Below are 12,410 nucleotides of genomic sequence, written 5' to 3'. Positions count from 1 at the left end.
CAATTTAAGATCTAGTATGCCCAGGCCACCTTCCCTAACATTTCTTTTTGTTAGTTCCCTTTATATTTTGGACCTTCTGTTCTTCCAGCTGAATCTTGTTATTATTTTTTTTCTAGTTCTATAAAATAATTTTTGGTAGTGTCAATCCTTTAATTTTAAAGATAAAAATAGCAAAAAAAATAACAACAATGTTGTTCAGTGATGTCTGACTCTTCATGATGACATTTGGGGTTTTCTTGGCAAAGATACTGGAGTGGTTTGCCATTTCATTCTCCAGCTTATTTTACAGATGAAGAAACCAAGGCAAACAGGATTAAGTGATTTGCCCAGGGTCACACAGCTAGTAAGTATGTGAGGCCACATTTGAACTCAGGAAGATGAGTCTTCCTGACTTTAGGCTCAGCACTCTATCCAATGCACCACCTAACTACCCCATAACTATGATAGCTAGCATTTGCATACAATTTAAAGATTTTCAAAGTGCTTGATAAATGTTTATTGATTGATTGATTGATAAATATTACCTCATTTGAGCCTCACATTAACCTTGTGAGTTAGATGCTACTAGTATTCCCATTTTCAGGTAAGTAAATTGAGGAATAGAGAGAGGTTAAGTGATTTTCTCTGGGTCATATAGCTAGTATGTGTCTGAGGCAAGATTTGAATTCACATTTTTTTTTTCTGATTCTAAGTTCTGTTTGCACAGTAGATAGAATAGGTATACCATCTCAGAAAAATGACTTGCCTAGGATCACATATCTGTGATTCAAAGCTTGGTCTTCTTAGTCATCTGACTCTAAGCTCAGTGCTATCTCCACTACAATGTTTTCCCCCCATATGTTCTATCTGCATATTGTGAATTCCTCAGGGAGGAAGAGTAGAATTATAGAAAGAACTTAGGCATTCTAATCCCCCTGTGTGCATCATAAGACAGCAAAGTTCATTGGATCAAAGAAAATGCAACATGACCTTTGCCCAGGTTTGAAGGCATAAATGTGCATAAAATATTATAGTCTCATCTCCAATCAGGAACCCATTTTTAAACTCTGGCTTCCTAGACGTGCTATTAATTGAGATAGTCTCTTACTGGCTGTGTCTTGGACTCCAATCTCTAGGGTGATGTGGCTTTCCCAACTTGAAGGCCACCAAAATCTTTCTTTTTATCTTTCCTCAATTCAGAATAAGCATTTCTCCTTGGTCCATGGTATATTGAATCCTGGAAGCAAGACAGAGGTAAAAATAATTTTTAAAATAATACATATGGAAAAGATTAAGCAAGTGCATGGACCAAAATAAAGTGTTCATAATTTAGGTACAAAGTAAGTAGGTTTTAGCAGTTCTCTCTGGACTATATGCTATGCTCCATCTCTTATGCCTCTCCAGCTTTCCTTTCTCTGCCTTTTTTTTTTAAAACCGTGTCCACCACTCCCTCTATAACCCAAACCTCAAAGCTCAGGCTGCTTTTCACTATTTTTATCCCTTAATAAATAGAAACAATTCATTAAAACAGTCATAGGATCATAGCATTGTAGCTGTAAGAGCCTTAAGAGGTAATCTGGTCAAAGCCTCTCATTTTTTACAAATAGAGAAACAGAGGTCCAATCAAGTTAGGTGACTTTTTCAAAGTCATACAAATCTAAATTGGCAAACCAGATTTTAAACTGAGGTTATTTGTTTCCAATCCAAGAACTTTTTTCCCTACACTATGCTGCCTATTTCTCCAATTTTTTGGCTTCTTGAAAATGGGGATTTCATATAATAAAATACTACAGGTATAAAATAAAAACTACAGTTATTCATAAAGAATCTTTTATTTATCCAATTCAATCCTTTCAAGTAACAGGTTATTAAATACCCACTATGTGTAGAGTACTGAGATTGGTACTAGAGGAAATTAAAAAGTTGACATAAAACACATCCTTACCCACATGGAGTTCCCAGAGTAGCTGATGAATAAAACCCAAACACAGATTACTATAACATATAGTATAGTACATTATAGAAGATACCAACCTTGGTATTTTCTATTCTGATTCTATTACTACCTGTATGACTTTGAACAAATCAACTAACTTCTCTGGGCCTCAATTTCCTTATTTTTAAAATAAATGGATTGGACTGATTGACATCGAAGGTTCCTTTTAGCTCTGATCTGATCGGATTATCTGAGACACATTCAGGCAAAATATGAAAGTATAGGGAGTGTTCAATCCTAATCACTATCAACATAGTTTGAAACCTCGCTCCTTACACCTTATTTAGTAACTTTTCAAAAGTATTTTATACTCACTCACTTCTATGACTTTTCTGACTAGAACTGGGTGAGATAAATCACAAAATCATAGAATCTCTGACCTGGAAGGGACCTCAGATTTCAGCTAGTCCTACTTGTAGGTGACGAAATCCCTCCCTTATCATCTATCCTGCCCTTGAGGTCCTTCAGTTATGAAGAATCAACTACTTCTTGAGGCAATGCATCCCATTTTTGGAGTTTTCTAATTGTGAGATATGTTTTCATTACATTAATTGGAAATCTACCTCTCTATGTCTTCCTCCCCATTACTCTTACTTCTCTCCTCTAAGGGCAATCAGAACAAGTTCAATCCCTCTTGCAAATGACAGCCCCTCAGATATCTGAAGAGATTAAATCATGACCTATCTATATGTTCTAATCTTACTGACATTTACTGACTAGGCCATATGTTGCTAATTTCTTCAGCTGAGCTTACTTTGACATGGTCTCAAGTACCCTTGCAATTCTATGGACACAATTTCCTTCTGGATACATTCTGAGTGATTAATATCCTTTCTAAAATTTGGTATTTTCAATAAAGTTATCAGCTAAAATATATTAAGTATCTGCTATATGCCAGACATCATAAACAGTATGGCACAGTTGATAAAGAGCCAACCTCAAAGTCAAGAAATTATGGGTTCAAATCTTTCCTCTGACATTTACTGACTGTGTAGTCCTAGTCAAACCATTTAACCTTAGCTCTCTAAGAAACTCTCTGAAGCTATATTATAAAAAAGGTGAAGAACAACATCGACAGAGAAAGTTTCCCAAGTCCATTCCCTAATCTCTATCCCCTATCTCTATGAACAAGCACTAGGCTAGGAGATGAGAGTACAAAGATGAAAATTAAACAATTCCTGGCTACTTCAAATTCATGCAGCCCATTCTCAGTCAATAAGACCTTGCTTACAGGGTACTTTTCTTTGAGGCTTCCAAAACATTTAGAAAGAAGAAGAATGGAATTCCTGCTGAAATGTCCTAAATCTGCCTAAAATTATGTGTTATGACAATCTTGGAGAAAACCACAACAAAAGAACAGAGAAGACCAGTTGCTTCTGTCTGTTTAAATGACAAATGTCTTTCTCTCTGGCAAAGAAAGATAAGTCATCTGTTACTATCCCCATTTTTCAAGGCTCCCCTCCAGCTACAGATTATCTAATAGGTTAAGAAGCCCTCTCGGGAAACATCATTTCCTGTGTCTTTTGAGTTCTTCATAAAGACACAAATGCTTTAGTTCAGTAGAGATGTTCAAACCCAGTGGAAAGATAGATGGTGTAACAGAAAGAACATTAGATTTGGAGTTTGTGGATATCAGAGGTGGAAAGAACCTAGGCCATTCATCTAGTCCAACCTATAAGAGAAAACAGAATCTATACTACAATATATCTGAGAAGAGGTAATCCAGCTGGACTTGAAGACTTCCAGTGAAGAACATTTTACCTTTTTCACAACTCTTATGGTTAGAAAGAGTTACCTATAACTGAAATTGAATCAACTATCCTATAAACTTCATCCATTGCTCTCTCCTTTAAGGTCAAGCAGACAAAAAAAAAGTCTTTAAAAATACCTCTTTTACATGCCAACTTTTCAAATTCATGAAGACAAAAAATATACCCCAGCCCCACATATAGTACACTTCTTCTACTAGACTCGTTTCAAGTTGGCAATGTCACTCCTAAAATGTACTTGGAACTTAACACAGTACTTCATATCTGGTCTAAAGAGTATAGAAAGAGTGCATTAGGATGATAATCTCCCTCATTTCCTCTAGGACTCGTATTCTTAATGTTTTTTGTGTAATGGGCCCCTTTCATAGTCTGGTGAAATCTAAGGAACCCTTCTCAGACTAATATTTTAATACATAAAATTAAATATTTGGTTACAAAGGAAGCCAATTATATTGAAATATAATTATCAAAATATATTTTTAAAAAGTTTACACACCCTGGGTTAAGAACCTTGATTTATGGAAATTTATTTCTCTTTTTTTGCTTGCATTCCTGTTGCCTAGAACAATTCTTTATGTACAATAAACACTTAATAAATGTTTATCAAGTTGAATCCCAGACAGTATATCTAGCACTAGACTTTAGAGATCTTTCCAAATTCTGTCACCCGAAGTGTAAGTTATTCATCATAGCTTTCTCAAATCGACAAATTTGACCAGAATGTTTTCTATACTTTTATACAAGTAATTCATTAAAAAAATGTACAAATGAAGGCAGCCCCAGGTAAAATGATATGGTTTCAAATGATAGTTCTGCTATTTACTATCAGTGTGACTTTAGACAAGTCACTTCCTTTTACTGGGCTTCAGTTTCTTTCTCTGCAAAGTAAAGTAATTATTATAAGTGGCCCTCTCTAATTGTAATTCCTAGGAATGGTATGGAATGTTGAACTATAAGATTTGATTACCTATAATGTTGTACCCTGGTTTCTGGGAACAAAAACTTCCCTGAAGGAGCTGATACAAAACATTTCATGAAGGTCAGCCACCTGGAACTTGCAAACAGAAGAGAAGAGCAAACCTGAGTCCTATTAACTCTCCGTTGACTTTTTCTATTTCTGATCCAAAAAGAAAACTTTGTCTTTTAAAGTAATTGTGTCATTGACCTTTCCCTACAGTATGTTGACTGATTGTATAACCTTTCTTCCTCACTCAGCAGTACCACTGAGTATCTATACTTTAGCCTGTGGTGTAGAAACCCTATGATGATGGAGGAGGAAATGAATGCAACTGTTGAAAAAATGATCTGTTCTGTACATTCAAAATAGAAGTCACATTTAGAAAAGAGGGAACTTTCTTGATATAAAATAGCTTTAAGAACTGGTGGTAGAATGACATTGAACTAAGATTCAATTCCCAGCTCTTTTACTTTGTGCCTGTGTGACCTTGGGCAAATCACTTATCCTCCCTTGGTCTCAGTTTCCTAAACTGTAAAATTGGGGATTAAAGTATATGCAATCTAAGGTTCTTCAAAACTCTAAAACCTCTGATTCTAAGAACCAATCAATAGGCATTTTTAAGTACTTATTATAATTCACGTTTAGTATTAGACTATGGCCATAAAAAAAAGTGACTCAGTCCCTGCTCTCAAAGAGTTCACAATCTCCCAGAAAAGAAAATATGCTCATATAACTGGGCACTTGCAAAACAGATCTCTGATAAACTTGAGAGGTTGGGATGGGGTGGAATTTGAAAGGTTCTAGCACCTGGGGTCAGGGAAGGGAAGAATGCATAAGTCTCACAGAGAAAGGCACCGAAACAGAATCTTAAAGGAAAACAAGGATTGAGTCTACGAAGCATAGGTGTGAGGTGAGGAGGGAAAGCATTAAGGAAAGAGGGACAGCCAGGGCAAAGGCTTGAGGATGAGTGATAGAGTGATTTCTGCGTATGGTAAACAAAAAGAATAGTTTGACTGGACTTTTCAAGATACTCTTTATAGGTGCTGCTCTATGAATCATCTTCTTAGCTTCATCTCTCCAAGGCCATTTCAGCTGCATCTCACAAAAGTATAGTGAACAGAACTTCCAGTTAAAGGCAGCCTGACAATATTTAATTATATTAATTACCAACCAATCTAATAAAAGTCAGGAGAGCACTCCCAGACAGGATACTGTCTTTTTAAAAAATGTTTATTTTAACTATTTCTCAGTTACATGTAAAAATTAATATTTTTTAAAAAAATGAGTTCCAAATTCTTTCCCTCCCTGAAGCCTCTCCTCCACCCCTGAAGAAGGCAAGCAATATGATATAATTATACATGTGAAGTCATGAAAAAGGTATTTCCATACTTGCTATATTGCAAAAGAAAAGACACACAACCAAGAAAAATAAAGAGTTAAAAAATATGCTTCAATATGCATTCAGAGTTCATCAGTTCTCTCTCTAGAAGTAAATACACTTTTTTCATCATGGATTCTTTGGCATTAACTTGGATGATTATCTTGATCAGAGTAGCTAAGTCTTTCAAGGATAAGTTGATTATCCTTACAATATTGCTTTTACTGTGTTCTTCTGGTTCTGCTCACTTCACTCTGCCTCAGTTCGTATAAGCCTTCTGAGGTTTTTCTGAAACCATCTTGCTCATCTTTCTTATAGCACAAAATTATTACATCACAATCAAATATGAAAACTTGTTCACCTATTCTCCAATTGGTGGACTTTCCCTCAGTTTCTGATTCTTTGCTACCACAAAAAGAATTAATATAAATATTTTTGTACAAATAGGTCTTTTTCCCTTTTCTTTGATACCTTTGTTATGCAGAACTATTAGAGTTATTTCCAGGTCAAATGGCATGCACAATTTTATAGCTTTTGGGGCACAGTTCCAAAATTCTTTAGGATCATTGGACCAGTTCACAACACACCTAAAGTGTCTTAGTGTACCAGTTTTTTCAAATCCTCTCTAGCATCTGTCATTTTTCTTTTCTATCATGCTAGCAAATTTGATAGGTATAAATTGATATCTCAGAGTTGTTTTTTATAGTAATTTATTTTGTTTCCCCGATTACATGTTGACAATTTTTGCCATTCATTTTTACAAGATTTTGAGTTCCATTTTTTTCTCCCTGCTTCCCTCCCCTCCCTCTTCCAAAAATGGTAGACAATTTGATATAAGTTATACATGTGTTATCTTGTAAAACATATTTCCATTTTTCTTAGAGTTGTGAAAGAAGAAACAGAACAAAATGAAAAAAAATAAAAAATAATAAAGTAAGTGAAAAAAATGATTTGATCTCCATTCAGAGTCGATCAGTTTTTATCTGAATGTGGATAGCATTTTCTTTTTTATTCTTTGTCATATTTTATTTTTTTAATACATTTATTTACTTTTAGTTTTCAACATTTACTTCCACAAGATTTTGAGTTCCAAATTTTCACCCCATCTTGCCCCTCCCCCCACCCCAAGATGGCATGCATTCTGAATACCCCTTCCCTTAGTCTGCCTTCCCTTCTTTCTCTTCCCCCCCTTCTCTTATCCCCTTCCCCTTCCATTTTCCTGTAGGGCAGGATAGATTTCTGTACCCCATTTCCTATATTTCTTATTTCCCAGTTGCATGTGAAAACATTTTTTTTAAACGTGTGTTTTTAAAACTTTGGGTTCCAAATTTTCTCCCTTCCTCCCTCCCCACCCATCCTCATTGAAAAAGCAAGCAACTCAATATAGGTTATACATGTGCCGTTATGCAAAACACTTCCATAGTAGACATGCTGTGAAAAACTAACTCTATTTCCTTTAATCCTATCCTGCCCTCCCCCATTTATTCTATTCTTTCTTTTGACCCTCTCCCTCCTCAGAATTATTTGCTTCTGATTACCGCCTTTCCCAATCTGCCCTCCTCTCTATCATCCCCCTACTCTCTTGTCCCCTTTCGCCCCTATTTTCCTGTAAGGTAAGACAGATTTCCATACCCAATTGAGTGTGTATGTTATTACCTCCTTAAGTCAAATCCTATGAGAATAAGATTCACTCATTCCCTCTCACCTTCCCCTGTTTTCCCTCCATTATGAGAGCCTTTTCTTTTCTGTTTTTTTGTGAGATAATTTACTCTGTTCTTACCTCTCCCTTTCTCCTTCTCCTAGTATAATCCTCTCTCACCCTTTAATTTTATTCTCCAGATATGACCCCTTCATCTTCAACTCACCCTGTGCCCTCTATCTATCTATCCATATATACATACATACATATAATTTTTTGCCTCCAACTACCCTAATACTGAGAAAGGTCTCATGAGTTACAAATATCATCTTTCCATGCAGGAATATAAACAGTTCAACCTTAATAAGTCTCTTATGATTTCTCTTTCCTGTTTACCTCTTCATGTTCCACTTGAGTCTTGTATTAGAAAGTCACATTTTCTATTCAGCTCTAGTCTTTTCATCAAGAATGCTTGAAATTCCTCTATTTCACTGAATGACCATTTTTTCCCCTGAAGGATTATACTCATTTTTGCTGGGTAGGTGATTCTTGGTTGCAGTCCTATCTCCTTTGCCCTCTGGAATATTATATTCCATGCCCTGTGGTCCCTTAATGTAGAAGCTGCTAAATCTTGAGTTATTCTGATTGTGTTTCCACAATATTTGAATAGTTTGTTTCTGGTTGCTTGCAATATTTTCTCCTTGACCTGGGAATTTTGGAATTTGGCTACAATATTCCTAGGAGTTTTCCTTTGGGTATCTCTTTCAAGAGAAGATCAGTGGATTCTTTCAATTTCTATTTTGCCCTCTGGTTCTAAAATATCAGGGCAGTTTTCCTTGATAATTTCTTGAAAGATGATGTCTAGGCTCTTTTTTTGATCATGGCTTTCAGATAGTCCAATAATTTTTAAATTCTCTCTCCTGGATCTATATTCCAGGTCAGTTGTTTTTTCAATGAGATATTTCACATTGTTTTCTAATTTTTCATTCTTTTCGATTTGTTTACAGTGTCTTGATTTCTCATAAAGTCACTAGCTTCCAATTGCTCTATTCTAATTTTTAAGGAAGTATTTTCTTCAGTAAGCTTTTGGACATCCTTTTCCATTTGGCCAATTTTGCTTTTTAGGGCATTTTTCTCCTCTTTGGCTTTTTGGACCTCTTTAGCCATTTGAGTTAAGCTATTTTTTTAAGGTGTTATTTTCTTCAGTATTTTTTTGGGTCTCCTTTAGCAAGCTGTTGACTTGTTCTTCATGATTTTCTTGCATCACTCTCATTTCTCTTCCCAGTTGTTCCTCTGCTTCTCTTACTTGCTTCTCAAAATCCCTTTTGAGCTCTTCCAAGTCCTGGGACTGATTCATATTTTTCTTGGAGGCTTTGGATGTAGGAGCTTTGACTTTGTTGTCTTCTCCTGGTTGTATGTTTTGATCTTCTTTATCACCGAAGTAAGATAATATAGTCTGACTCTTTTTGCACTGCTTACTCATGATCCTGGCCAATTACGTGAGTTTTAAACTTTTTGTTAAGGTAAGAGTCTGCTTCCAGTGTTGAGAATGTACTGTTCCAAGCTTCGGGGGTTTGTACAGCTGTTTTCAGAGATAGTTCTAGGGACCTATAAATTTTCAGTTCTTCCAAGGTGGTATGATGAGGGACGGGTTGTTTCCTCTACACCGCCACAACAAGCTCCACCACACCAGTACTCCTCCTTGCCTCAGGACCCCTCCTCAGAACTGTGACCCACATCTAAGCACAGGCAGAGGAAGAGATTTCTGCCTCAGCACTGGCGAAGAGATCCCTGCAATCCCTCTCTGATCAGCTACTTGATTCCCCCTTAGTCTGTGGGCCAGAGGCTCAGGAGGCAGCCACTGCCCCAGAGGCTGTGCTCAGGACTTGTGACTGAGACCTAGATCCTTCTCTCACTGCAGTCACAGACTTTTCCCACTGACCTTCTAAGTTGTTTTTGGTGTTAATGGGTTGAAAAGTCAGGAAACCGCCACATCTGCCCGTGATTCAGTCCTCTGAGGCTGCTCCAGGCTCGCTGTGGCATGCGCACCCACTCCACACTGCGCTCCTCTCCCCGCCCGACGTGATATACCTTTCTGATCAACCATCCAGGTTGTCTTGGGCTGGAAATTTGTTTCACTCTGTCTTTTTGTGGGTTCTGCTGCTTTAGAATTTGTTTAGAGCCATTTTTTTACAGGTATTTGGTGGGGTTTGGTGGAGAGTTCAAGCAAGTCACTGCTTTCACTTCACCATCTTGGCTCCACCGGGTAGCATTTCCTCTTGTGAATCTTTGTACTTGTCTTAGATCGTTGTGTTACTGCAAAGAGCTGAGTCATTCATAGCTGACCACCACGAAAGTTTGCTGATACTGTGCACAATGTTTTTTCAGAGTTGTTTTAATGTACATTTCTCCAGTCAATAGTGATTGAAGAAAATTTTTCATGGGACTTTTGATGGTTTGATCTTCTGAAAACTGCCTTTTCATATCCTTTGAGTATTTATGAATTGGGAAATGGCTTTTATTTTTACAAATTTGGCTCAGTTCCCTATATATTTGAGAATTGAGGCCTTTATCAGAGAAACCTGCTATAAAATTTTCCCCAATTTCCTATTTTCCTTCTAATTTAGTTTGTTTTGTTTTACCTTAGCTTTGTGCACAAACTTTTTAATTACATATAATCAAAATTATCCATTTTATTTCAATCATCCTCTCTGTCTCTTATTTGGTCATAACTCTTCCCTTATCCATAGATCTGCTAATTTCTCAGCAGTTTTTGTCAGATTGTGAGTTCTTGCCCCAAAAGCTTAAGTTTATTAAACACCAAATTACTATGGTCATTTACTGGTGTGTCAGGCAATAGTTTTTGTTTTTGTTTGTTTGTTTGTTTGTTTGTTTTCTCAGTCATGTCTGACCCTTACTGACCCAAGCTGGGGTTTTCTTGGTAGAGATACTGGAGTGATTTTCCATTTCCTTCTCCAGCTATTTTTTTTTAATGAGGAATTGAAGCAAATGGTGTTAAATGACTAGTGCAGAGTCACACAACTAGTAAGTGTTTGAGGACAGGTTTGAATTCAGGAAGATTAGTTTTCCTAACTTCAGTCCTGAGACTCTAGCCACTGTGCTACCTTCCTGCCCTTTCTACTTTGTATTATGTACCTAATGTATTGCACTAGTCCACCACTCTGTTTCTTAGCCAGTATCAGATTTTTTGGTGCTTATTACTTTGTAATACAGTTTGAAATCTGGTACCGCTAGGCTATCTTCCTTCATATTTTTTTCATTAAAATACTTTATATTCTTGACCTTTTGTTCTTCCAGATGAATTTTTTTTTAACTTTATACAATTTTTAGTAGTTTGTTATGGCATAAGGTAGCTTAGTTTGGATATATTGAATTTAAGATGTTTATTGGACGTTCAGTTTGAGAAATCTAATAGACAGTCAGAAATGAGAGATATGTCAGGAGAGATGTTAAGGATGTATAAATAGTAGAATAATAAAAGATTAGTCAAATATATGATTTAAAACATAGGGTTTTAAAAATAGAAAGACCTTAAGGAGTGCCTAAAAGACTATCTAAAGACTTCTCTTCATTTTACATATAATATTTCCAAAAGAATATTTCATCTTCTTGGGCACTGAGAGTTCCTCAGAAATTTCTGTAGGGAGAAATCAAATCCTGATACATAGGTATTCATATGTGATGATGAGATCTATGTATCAGTATACAGGCCTATTGCCTTTGCTTTGTTTTATTTTATTTTATTTTGAGATAGATTACATTTTTAATCTTTACTAACAGAGCAACAGGGATAAACAGAACAATTCCCCTGATGGGTGAGATGCACCAAGCAGTAAAGAGGACCAGTGAGTGAATCAAATTGATATTGCTAAAAGACAAAGACTGTCCTATAATGTTAGATATTTGTGTTTCACTTCCATGCATATTTACTGGCTTAGCGTGTTACCTATGATTGTGCCCCCCCCGTTTTTGTGATTCTTAAGTATGTTCACTCTCCCCAGTGGTAATATTTGCTTTTGTGAGTGTTCCCAGGGTTTGTGAGATGATCTATATTGCAATTATTCTTACCATATTAACTGATTAAATGTCTCTATTTCAAAATTATTGGGTCCAGAGGCTGACTAAAGAAAAAAGTAAGCAGATCTTTTAAGGATCATGTATGGTTTCGAGTGGATGCATATCCACAGAGTACCTTGAACCCAAAATATGTATTTTAAGACTCCCAGCAGAGGGGGTGCCCCAGGTGCTACATAATATAGTTGGATTTGATGAATTCTAAGCTTCCTTTCAGGTCATAAGATCATAAGACATATAGTTAGGTCCAAATTAGTACAAATATTGAATCTTGTGAAGTAATTCTATTATTCAAATTCCTACTAGGTATTTTCACGGGACTGGCACCAATTACCATATTTTACATAATCATAACTTTGAATAGTCCTAATTCTTATACATGTAACCATGCCATGGCATTAATTATCTATTTAATTGGTACCTCACTGTAGAACATTTTACATGTAAGGAAGCTGAGGTCCAGAGACTTGGTGTGGGCTCCCCTGGGAAACAAAGGTAGTAAGTAACAGAGCTAGAATTCAAATCCAGGTTTTCTAATTCCAAATATGTTAGTTTTTTGATTATTACCACAATACTTCTAGCAATATAAGAGTAGT

Source organism: Vombatus ursinus, unplaced genomic scaffold, assembly GCF_900497805.2.
Source record: "Vombatus ursinus unplaced genomic scaffold, bare-nosed wombat genome assembly UNPS02014778.1, whole genome shotgun sequence".
Taxonomy (NCBI): domain Eukaryota; kingdom Metazoa; phylum Chordata; class Mammalia; order Diprotodontia; family Vombatidae; genus Vombatus; species Vombatus ursinus.
This window is presented reverse-complemented; position numbering follows the sequence as displayed.